Consider the following 12424-nt stretch of genomic DNA (forward strand, 5'->3'; position numbering starts at 1 on the left):
GCCATTGTTGCAACTTGAATCCGTCCCTGATCGTGTTGTTACACCCTCCGACAACACACGGACGAGGCATGATGTCTCCAAGGTACGGGAAAACAGTCGAGAAAACGGAAAATAACAGAGCTGATTTGACTTGGTGCGTGTAATGAGATTGAGAAAATGGTGGATCGCTTCACGTTGTGACGTCACGGGTGAAAAGTCATCGCTCCGACAGGCTATCAATTGAAAGGCGTTTAAATCGCCAAATTCACCCTTTTGGAGTTCTCATAGCAATGACTGACGTCATTGCTCTGAGAGCCATAAACAGAAAGGCGTTTAATTACTTTAAAGGGAAACATCATCACCAGACCTATGTAAGCGTCAATATATACCTTGATGTTGCAGAAAAAAGACCATATGGTTTTTTTAACCGATTTCCGAACTCTAAACGGAACAATTTTGGCGAATTAAACGCCTTTCTGTTTATGGCTCTCAGAGCAATGACGTCAGTTTGTGACGCTGCCTAGGTAAGAAAGGCGCCATTTTCATTTATTCAAACATACAAACACCAGGTCTCAGCTCTGTTATTCTCCGTTTTTTCGACTATTTTCTGGAACCTTGGAGACATCATGCCCCGTCGGTGTGTTGTCGGAGGGTGTAACAACACTAACAGGGAGGGATTCAAGATGCACCACTTGCCCGAAGATGCGAAAGTGTCTGTCGCCAGACCCCTATTGAATGTGCCGGAGTGTCTGCACATTTTACCGGCGATGACAGACATGGCAGAGAGATGTATGGATAACCTGCAGATGCATCTGCAGCGACAAAGTCAACGAAATCACAAAGGTGAGTTTTGTTGATATTGTTGACTTATGCTCTAATCAGACATATTTGGTCGCGGCGTGACTGCCAGCTAATCGATGCTAACATACTATTTAGGCTAGCCATATGTACATATGAAACTATATTAAGTTTCCTTCCACCCACATTTAATGCAAAAAAAACACTTAACAATCGACGAATTTAAGTTGCTCCAGTGTCACAAGATGCGAAAGTCTTGATCGTTTGGTCCGCACATTTTACAGGCGCTGCTAACGCAGCTGTTCGGCCATGCTATGGGCCACTTTATTAGGTACACCCATGCTATGGCCGAATAGCATCAATAGCTATTAGCTCAATAGCTTCAGTTTCTTCTTCAACTTCATTTTTGCTACCTGCCTCCATACTCCAACCATCTGTTTCAATACATGCGTAATCTGTTGAATCGCTTAAACCGCTGAAATCCGTGTCTGAATCCGAGCTGTGCTATTCGCCATTGTTTGTTTACATTGGCAGCACTGTATGACGTCACATTAGGAAAATAAACAGTGGCTTCAAGAGAGCGAAAATCAAGAACTTTAAAGCTTTTTTTAAGGATATTCCGGGACGGGTAACATTTTTTTAAAAACTTCAACAAATAAAATAAGCCACTGAGAACTGCTTTTTATTGGTTTTAACCCTTTTGAAATTGTGATAATGTTCCCCTTTGAGAAATTATCGATGTCGATGCCATTAGCGAATCGTCTTATCGAACTGTTTCCTTATCGAATCTCTTATCGAATCCATAAAGGTTGTTGTGTGTGCACTGTTTTCCAAAAGCCATAGATGTTATGTGACTGGGCCGGCACGCTGTTTTTATTGAGGAAAAGCAGACGTGACTGAGGACAGCATGCGGACGTTAAAGGGTGAAGGTTTCAGGTGAGAGAGGACGCTAAAGGCACGCCCCCCAATATTGTTGTTCGGGTGGAAATCGGGAGAAATTTGTGAGAATGGTTGTCCCGGGAAATTTTCGAGAAGGGCGCTGAAATTTGGTACTCTCCCGGGGAAATCGGGAGAGTTGGCAAGTATGATGATGCTAGGAGGATCAATCAATCAATCAATCAATGTTTATTTATATAGCCCTAAATCACAAATGTCTCAAAGGACTGTACAAACCACTACGACTACGACATCCTCGGAAGAACCCACATAAGGGCAGGGAAAACTCACACCCAGTGGGCAAGGAGAACTCACACCCAGTGGGACGCCAGTGACAATGATGACTATGAGAACCTTGGAGAGATCCTTTGGGCTACCAGTGTGTACTGTAACCTAGAGTAGAACACGCTCAAGGCTACTATATTGGATTAAATGAGTTGATCTGCCTATCATTATACATTGCTGGCATAGTTAGATTAATGAAGATATACAATGTGGGGTAAATAAATGATAAAGGCATGCCATTCAATGTTTTCAGTAATTAGCATGTATTACTGAAATAATCCCTTCATCTTTCAAAGTAATGACCAGGCAGAGTAATTCCAATTGCTCATCCAGGTAGGCCACTAACTTTTGGCAGAATTGTTGCTGTTGAAGAGCTGATCATCCCTCTGTGTTTATCCAATTCTATCTTCTTTCCAGGAAGTTTCAGACCTACCCGCAAATGACACTAGGATGCTAATTATTACAATTATGCATTGATTCAGTGGTCGCATTGTGGGATAGTGAGTGTCAGCTTTTGTTTTGCCGGCGTAATTGTTGGACTTCAGACGGGCTAATTGCACCTAACGAGAGCAGCTGGGCTATTAATCATCATCCTCCACATTTCTTTCTCTTTGGAGCAGAGCAACGTCACCTTTGCAGAGGTCATTGGGATGCCTCATGCTGATGATGAGAAGGAGAAACACAAAATATTGTCCTTTTGAGTAAACGGTTTAAAGGGGAACATTATCACAATTTCAAAAGGGTTAAAAACAATAAAAATCAGTTCCCAGTGGCTTGTTGTATTTTTTGAATTTTTTTTCAAAATTTTACCGGTCTCCGAATATCCCTAAAAAAAGCTTTAAGGTGCTTGATTTTCGCTATTTCCCTGTGACGTCATACATTGCTGCCAATGTAAACAAATAATGGCGAATAGCACAGCAAGATATAGCGACATTAGCTTGGAATCAGACTCGGATTTCAGCGGTTTAAGCGATTCAACAGATTACGCATGTATTGAAACGGATGGTTGGAGTATGGAAGTATTGAAGAAGAAACTGAAGCTATTGAGTGAATAGCTATTGACGCTATTCATAGCCATAGCATGGCCGAATAGCTGCGTTAGCATCGCCGGTAAAATGTGCGGACCAAACGATCAGGACTTTCGCATCCTGTGACACTGGAGCAACTTAAATCCGTCGATTGGTAAGTGTTTTTTTCGCATTAAATGTGGGTGGAAGGAAACGTAATATAGTTGCAAATGCATCTGCAGGTTATCCATATATCTCTGTGCCATGTCTGCTTTAGCACCGCCGGTAAATATCATGTTAGCATCGTTTAGCATAGCATGTTAGCACCGATTATCTGGCAGTCAACATCAACAAAACTCACCTTTTGTGATTTCTGTGACATTATCGTTGCAAATGCATCTGCAGGTTTTCGATACATCTCTGTGCTATGTCTGCTTTAGCACCGCCGGTAAATAGCATGTTAGCGTCGGTTAGCGTAGCATGTTAGCATCGATTAGCTGGCAGTCACGCCGCGACCAAATATGTCTGATTAGCACATAAGTCAACATCAACATAACTCACCTTTGTGATTTCGTTGACTTCATCGTTGCAAATGCATCTGCAGATTATCCATACATCTCTGTGCCATGTCTGTCATCGCAGGTAAACTGTGGAGACACTCTGGCACATTCAATGGGGGTCTGGCGGCAGACACTTGCGCATCTTCGGGCCAGTGGTGCAACTTGTATCCCTCCCTGTTAGTGTTGTTACACCCTCCGACAACACACAGACGAGGCATGATGTCTCCAAGGTTCCAGAAAATAGTCGAAAAAACGGAAAATAACAGAGCTGAGACCCAATGTTTACAATGTGTTGAAAATGAAAATGGCGGCTGTATTACCTCGGCGACGTCATATTCTGACGTCATCGCCTCCAGAGCGATAAACAGAAAGGTGTTTAATTCGCCAAAATTCACCCATTTAGAGTTCGGAAATTGGTTAAAAAATACATGGTCTTTTTTTCTGCACCATCAAGGTATATATTGACGCTTACATAGGTCTGGTGATAATGTTCCCCTTTAAAAAGGTCATATCACCTTGTGATGCATTTCACATTTCATGTGTCCATCGTCTCTGTAAGTTAAATTCATGCTTTTATATTTTACTGGGACTGTCCAAATTAATGCTTTAATGCAAATATTGATGAAAAGCTATCTCAAAGTCATGTCTGTAAACATCATATTAATCCAGAGCAGGGGTGGGCATTACGTCGATCGCGAGCTACTGGACGATCGAGGAGGGTGTGTCAGTCGATCACAAGCCAGGCATTAAAAAAATAGACATAAAATGAGCAATCATAAATCTTCACCAAGACTTCACTTTCGTCAGTTGTTTGACATTCTCGGCACCCGAGGATCTTGTGAGATGACGCTTGCTGCTGCGACTCATTATTAAGAAAAAAATCACTAACAGGGCGGACGCAGAGAAACACATTTTATTTCTAGAGACTCCGTACTGTCTTCACCATAAAAGACCTGTTTCATCCTGCCTGTGCTAACAAAATAAGAGTCTCAGAAAGCTAGCGTGCACAAGCTAGCAAGCTACGGAGTTCGACGCCGATGTATTTCTCCCCCGTCCTCAGCGACCGCTCCCTCTCCTCGCTCGCCCACACACTCACTGATGTCACTCACCTGCTGTCAACACATTAAAGGGCCACACACATATGCTACTCTCATAACAAAGTGCTTAAAAACGTTTATGCAAGTTGGACAAACGACATGCCAAATCTAACCACTTTCATGTGGTATTGGACAGAAAGGAGTACTTTTTTTCTCCTCCATTTGAAAATGCGGACGTTATCAGCACCACTGTCTTATTCCAATCAATGCAAGTCATCAGAATCAAATACACCAATTTATGTTCTTGTCTTCATGAAAGAAAGGAATCTATGTGTGTTAAACATGCTTGTATTATCATTAAACACCATTGTCTTATTAACAAAAGAGTCTCTTTCATAAATAAATAAATATACCGTTTTTTTTTTAATAGCCGCCAGGGCCCTAATTAATTTAAAACCTCTTCTCACTCTGGCACTTACCAAAGGTATGCAGTAAAAATTTGAGTGTGATGTAAGCTTGGACCTTAAATCCTACTGAATAGCTCTTTATCTTCTTCCCCTTATGCGATTTCAATTTACTGGTATTAAAATCAGCCTCCTCCATTTTAAAAATGATGACAGGGGAAGTGTCACTCATGACGTCACGAGTTTGACCAGGCGGTAATACTAAGCATGCGCTAATTATTTTGCGAAGCTTGTTTGACCCGGCAGTAATTCAAGGCAGGCGCATACTATATGCCCTGCGGCAATTCAAGGAAATACGGTAAATTAAAAATGTAAATGAAGTAGATCTCCTCGACTTGGTCAATTGAAAAGTAGCTCACCTGCAGAAAAAGTGTGGGCACCCCTGATCTAGAGTCTAAAATTGTGCTTGCATGTTTTCATTGGTAGTATTGAAATTGTAAGTTTCTTCTTGAAATTACTGTTATGTTGTTTACAGCTAACTATATGATAAGGAGAGTCCATTTATCCATTTTCTACCGCTTGTCCCTGACAAAGCGGTGACTTCTCCAATATTAATTGAACAAATTGCAAAAGATTCAGCAACACAGATCTCCAAAACACTGTATAATTATGCCGTTAAAGCAGACAACTTTTAGTTGTGTGTGTGTGCGCAGCGCTCATACTTCCTAAAAACCCGTGACGTCTTGCGTACACGTCATCATTACATGACGTTTCGAAGACGAAACTCCCGGGAAATTTAAAGTTAAAATTTAGTAAACTTAAAAGGCCGTATTGGCATGTGTTGCAATGTTAATATTTCATCATTGATATATAAACTATCAGACTGCGTGGTGGGTAGTAGTGGGTTTCAGTAGGCCTTTAACACAAGAAAAGACTTAGACCTTATTTTTTTACATAACATACTTACGTGTTTAAAGTTAAAAGTAAAGTACCAATGATTGTCACACACACACACTAGATGTGGTGAAATTTGTTCTCTGCATTTGACCCATCCCCTTGATCACCCCCTGGGAAGTGAGGGGAGCAGTGTGCAGCAACGGTGCCGCGCCCAGGAATAATCTATGGTGATTTTTGGTTTATGGTTTTTGCCTTGTCCTGACTTTTTATCTCACTGTGTGTTGTTGTTACTATACTTTCAATTTAGTGTTCTTCCTAGTCTGCAACTTGCAAAATGTGTTTAATTTGTAATTGGCCATTGGTCAGTGCCTATAAATAAAATAGCCGGATCTTTAACTTCCATATTGATCCCGATCCATCCATCCATCCATTTTCTACCGCTTATTCCCTTTCGGGGTCGCGGGGGGCGCTGGCGCCTATCTCAGCTACAATCGGGCGGAAGGCGGGGTACACCCTGGACAAGTCGCCACCTCATCACAGGGCCAACACAGATAGACAGACAACATTCACACTCACATTCACACACTAGGGCCAATTTAGTGTTGCCAATCAACCTATCCCCAGGTGCATGTCTTTGGAAGTGGGAGGAAGCCGGAGTACCCGGAGGGAGGCCACGCATTCACGGGGAGAACATGCAAACTCCACACAGAAAGATCCCGAGCCTGGATTTGAACCCACGACTGCAGGAACTTCGTATTGTGAGGCAGATGCACTAACCCCTCTGCCACCGTGAAGCCCGATCAATGATCCTTATTAATCAATCAATACCTTATTTTGCAGTAAAGTGCTGAATGTGCTGGGAAAAAGCATTCAAATATAGCGTGCGTTCCTACCAATTATTCAAGTGCTATTTCCTCCCTACTGTCTTGGAATGATTTATATTGGTGACTGTAATAGACGGTTCAACAAATTCATATCTTCACATAAGTAAAACTTGTGTTTTTCCCTCTTAGACGTACTGTCTTCCGCCACCTGTGACAAGCAATGAAAGACAGATTGTGTTTGCAGATATCAAAATACAGCTGCCAAGCGACAATACTAATCACACAGAGTGCCCGTCCATTGCTTCTTCCTGCATGCGTAATTTGACAGAGGTGGGCGCTTGAATGTTCGAACGGCCATCATCTGGTACCTGCAGCTGTGGCCTTGACTTATTACACCTCAGACAGTCCGCCAAAGCACTGCTGCGTTACTTTTCTTTTGGCCATTCAAGCATTCGCAAAAATAGACAGTCAAAATGTGGTCAATTAAAGGGGAACATTATCAACAGACCTATGTAAGCGTCAATCTATACCTTGATGTTGCAGAAAAAAGACCATATATTTTTTTAACCGACTTCCGAACTCTAATTGGGTGAATTTTGGCGAATTAAACGCCTTTCTATTTATCGCTCTCGGAGCGATGACGTCAGAACGTGACGTCACCTAGGTAATAAAGCCGCCATTTTCTCAAACACATTACAAACACCGCGTCTCAGCTCTGTTATTTTCCGTTTTTTCGACTATTTTCTGGAACCTTGGAGAAATCATGCCTCCTCGGTGTGTTGTCGGAGGGTGTAACAACACTAACAAGTTGCACCGGTGGCCCAAAGATGCGAAAGTGGCAAGAAATTGGACGAACTTTGTTCAAAATACGAGGGTGTGGGGAAAGCCGACGAAATGGTCAGTCTTTTGTTCCGCACACTTTACTGACGAAAGCTATGCTACTACAGAGTTGGCAAGATTGTGTGGATATCCTGCGACACTCAAAGCAGATGCATTTCCAACGATAAAGTCAAAGAAATCTGCCGCCAGACCCCATCGATTGTGCCGGAGTGTCTGCACATTTGACCGGCGATGCTAAGACAGACATGGCACAGAGATGTATGGATAACCTGCAGATGCGTTTCCAACGATAAAGTCAATTAAATCACAAAGGGGAGTTTTGTTAATGTTGTTGACTTATGTGCTAATCAGACATATTTGGTCGCGGCATGACTGCCAGCTAATCGATGCTAACATGCTATTTAGGCTAGCTGTATGTACATTTAAAACTATATCTACATCCAGCGTTTCTCTCCACCCACATTTAATGCCAAACAAACACTTACCAATCGATGGATTTAAGTTGATCCAGTGTCACAAGATGCGAAACGTCCGGTCGTTCGTCTGCACATTTTACCGGCGATGCCAAGGCAAACATGGCCGAATAGCGTCGATAGCTATTCGCTCAATAGCTTCAATTTCTTCTTCAATTTCGTTTTCGCTATCTGCCTCCATACTCCAACCATCCGTTTCAATACATGCGTAATCTGTTAAATCGCTTAAGCCGCTGAAATCCGAGTCTGATTCCGAGCTAATGTTGCTACATCTTGCTGTGCTATCCGCCATGTTGGCATCACTGGATGACGTCAGAGGAAAATGGACGATGGCTTCACAGATAGCGAAAGTCAGGCACTTTAAAGCTTTTTTCAGGTATATTCCGGGATGGGTAAAATTTTGAAAAAAATTTCAAAAAATAAAATAAGCCACTGGGAACTGATTTTTATTGGTTTTAACCCTTTTGAAATTGTGATAATGTTCCCCTTTAACAAATTGAAACCAAGTCTTTAAATTAGGTTGTACTACGTTGTGCGGTTGTTACCTTTACAACTACATTATAGGCCGCCCTTCGGATTAATCAAAAGCAGTGTTCATCCCTCCATTCAATTTATCACTCTTGGTGTCGGGGGTCGCGGGTGGCGAGAGGCTTGAGCCTATCTCAGCTCGACGAGTCACCACCTCATTGCAGAGCCAACACAGACCAACAAGCATTCACACTCACATTCACACACTAAAGCCAATTTGGCGTTGTCGGAGAGCCCACGCAGTTACAGGGGAGAACATGCAAACTCCACACAGAAAGACCCTGTGCTAAGAAAACGAACCCAGGACAGGGGTTTGGAGGGGCAGGGTTGAGGTGCAGGCAGCATACCCCTCCCCCTTCGAGCTGTTCTGGATTCAATTAAAATATTTTTTCCAATCATTTTGGAACTTGCAAGCGTATTTCTTCTTATTACTCGTTGTCGCCATGTCTCTATTTCGTTCTTCTGCTTTGTCTCCTTCTTGTCGTGTGTGCAGTTGTGCACTGAGATCCAAAAGCCGTAGAAGTTATTGTAGCGTTCCGGACGAGTTAGTGCTGCAAGGGGGACTAGGTATTTGTTCTGTTGTGTTTATATGTTGCGGATGTTCTCCTAAAATCTGTTTGGTGTGCGTTAACAGTGTGGCGCATATTTGTAACAGTGTTAAAGTTGTTTGTATGGCCACCCTCAGTGTCACCTGTATGGCTGTTGACCCCCCGGAAGACGTTTGGGGTGACAGACCCTCTGATGCCTGAAGAACCCCAATGAGGGTGGAAGGACCTTAAAGCAGCCCACACAGCTGCCTTTTTTAAAAGCATTATAATTAAATGGGTTGTACTTGTATAGCGCTTTTCTACCTTCAAGGTACTCAAAGCGCTTTGACACTACTTCCACATTTACCCATTCACACACTGATGGAGGGAGCTGCCACGCAAGGCGCCAACCAGCACCCACCAGGAGCAAGGGTGAAGTGTCTTGCTCAGGACACAACGGACGTGACGAGGTTGGTACTAAGTGGGAATTGAACCAGGGACGCTCGGGTTGCGCACGGCCACTCTTCCACTGCGCCACGCCGTCCGTAATTGGCTGATTGTCATTGCTGAAAAATAACGGTAAGGAAAAAATATTAGCATTCCAGCATGCTAACCTTACAAGATATTTTTGTTTCACTAATTTTGCAGCTGTAACCCTTAAGAGTCATATAACTTGCTTAAAGCAACCCAAACAGCTGCCTGTTTTAAAAGCATTACAATTGGCTGATTGTCATTGGTGAAAAATAACGGTAAGGAAAAAATATTAGCATTTCAGCATGCTAACCTTTCAAGCTATTTTTGCTTCGCTAATTTTGTATCTGTAACCCTTAAGAGTCATTAAATTGGTATTATCACGCCCTCATTGGGGTCCTTCAGGCATTAAAGGGGCTGTCACGCCAAATATATTCCGGGGGGAAGGTTTTTGGAGGGGGGAAGAAATTTGGCGTGACAGCTCCTCACATCTGAACATTGTTTATAATGTGAGCCACCAGCAGTAAGAGCAATTCGGACTGAGAAACGACAATTTCCCCATTAATTTGAGCGAGGATGAAAGATTCGTGGATGAGAATATTGATAGTGAAGGACTAGAAAAAAAGTTAAAAAAAAAAAAAAGGCGAGGGCAGTGAGAGTGATTCCGATGTTTTTTAGACACATTTACTAGGATAATTCTGGAAAATCCCTTATCTGCTATTGTGTTGCTAGTGTTTTAGTGAGATTAAATATTACCTGAAGTTGGAGGGGTGTGGCCACGGGTGTGTTGACGCCAGAGTGTCTGAGGGAAGTCATGGCAGCTGCATGGACGGCGCAAGCGCCGCTGATGTCTCCGGTAAGAGGCGACTTATTACCACAATTTTCTCACCAAAAACTGCCGGTTGACATGTGGTCGGGATCCATTTTCGCTTGACCGCTCCGATCCATAGTAAAGCTTCAGCTTCGGGAATTTTAAACAAGGAAACACGGGCTGTGTTTTTGTGGCTAAGGGCTAAAAGCTTCCCACCTCCATATTTCTACTTTGACCTCTCCATTATTAATTGAACAAATTGCAAAAGATTAAGCAACACAGATGTCCAGAATACTGTGTAATTATGCGATTAAAACAGACTACTTATAGCTTGGATCGGGCTGGAAAATGATGTCCGCTACAACCGGTGACGTCAAACGCACGCGTCATCATACCGCGACGTTTTCAACACGACACTTTGCGGGAAATTTAAAATTGCAATTTAGTAAACTAAAAAGGCCGTATACGCATGTGTTGCAATGTTAAGATTTCATCATTGATACATAAACTATCAGACTACGTGGTCGGTTGTAGTGGGTTTCAGTAGGCCTTTAAATGGGAACATTATCACAATTTCAGAAGGGTTACAACCAATAAAAATCAGTTCCCAGTGGCTTGTTTTATTTTTCGAAATTTTTTTCAAAATTTTACCCTTCCCGGAATATCCCTAAAAACAGCTTTAAAGTGCTTGATTTTTGCAATTTGCTTAAGCCACTGTCCATTTCCCTGTGACGTCACATAGCGATTCCAATACAAACAATGGCGAATAGCACAGCAAGATATAGCGACATTAGCTCGGATTCAGACTCGGATTTTAGCGGCTTAAGCGATTCAACAGATTTCGCATGTATTGACACGGATGGTTGGAGTATGGAGCCAGATAGCGAAAATGAAATTGAAGAAGAAACTGAAGCTATTGAGCGAATAGCTATTGACGCTATTCGACCATCTTTGCGTTAGCATCGCCAGTAAAATGTGCAGACCAACTGATCAGGACTTTCGCGTTGACACTGAATCAACTTAAATCCGTCGATTGGTAAGTGTTTGTTTCGCATTAAATGTGGGTGGAAGGAAACACTGGATGCAAATACAACTACAAATGTACATACAGGTAGCCTAAATAGCATGTTAGCATTGATTAGCTGGCAGTCATGCCGCGACCAAATATGTCTGATTAGCACATAAGTCAATAATAACAACAACACTCACCTTTGTGATTTTGTTGACTTTATCGTTGGAAATGCATCTGCTTTGAGTGTTGCAGGATATCCAGACATTTTTGCCATCTCTGAGCCATCTCTGTCGTAGCATCGCCGGTAAAAACCAAACGGGGGACTTTTACATCTCTTGACACTGGAGCAACTTAAATCCGTCGATTGCTAAGTGTTTGTTTGGCATTAAATGTGGATGGAGGGAAAGGCTAGATGTAAATATAGCTACAAATGAGGCATAATGCTGCAATATGTACACACAGCTAGCCTAAATAGCATGTTAGCATCGATTAGCATGCCGTGCTAATCGATGCACATTCTCCGTAAATCAACTTGAATCCGTCCCTGATCGTGTTGTTACACCCTCCGACAACACACCGACGAGGCATGATGTCTCCAAGCTATCGGAAAACAGTCGAAAAAACGGAAAATAACAGAGCTGATTTGACTCGATGCGTCTGATGTGTAGGGAAAAATGGCGTTGAGTACCGATGTGACGTCATGTTCTAACGTCGTCGCTCAGAGAGGCATAAACAGAAAGGCGTTTAATTTGCCAAAATTCACCCATTTATAGTTCGGAAATCGGTTAAAAAATATATGGTCTTTTTTCTGCAACATCAAGGTATACATTGACGCTTACATAGGTCTGGTGATAATGTTCCCCTTTAAACCCACATTTATTATGTGACTGGGTTGTAAAACACGCTAAAGGCAGTGCCTTTAACCAATATAGTTGTCCAGGTGTAAATCGGGAGAAATTCGGGAGAATGGTTGCCCCAGGAGATTTTCGGGAGGGGCACTGGAATTCGGGAGTCTCTCGGTAAAATCTGGAGGGT

The sequence above is a fragment of the Nerophis ophidion genome, linkage group LG12 (genome assembly GCF_033978795.1).
Source record: "Nerophis ophidion isolate RoL-2023_Sa linkage group LG12, RoL_Noph_v1.0, whole genome shotgun sequence".
Taxonomy (NCBI): domain Eukaryota; kingdom Metazoa; phylum Chordata; class Actinopteri; order Syngnathiformes; family Syngnathidae; genus Nerophis; species Nerophis ophidion.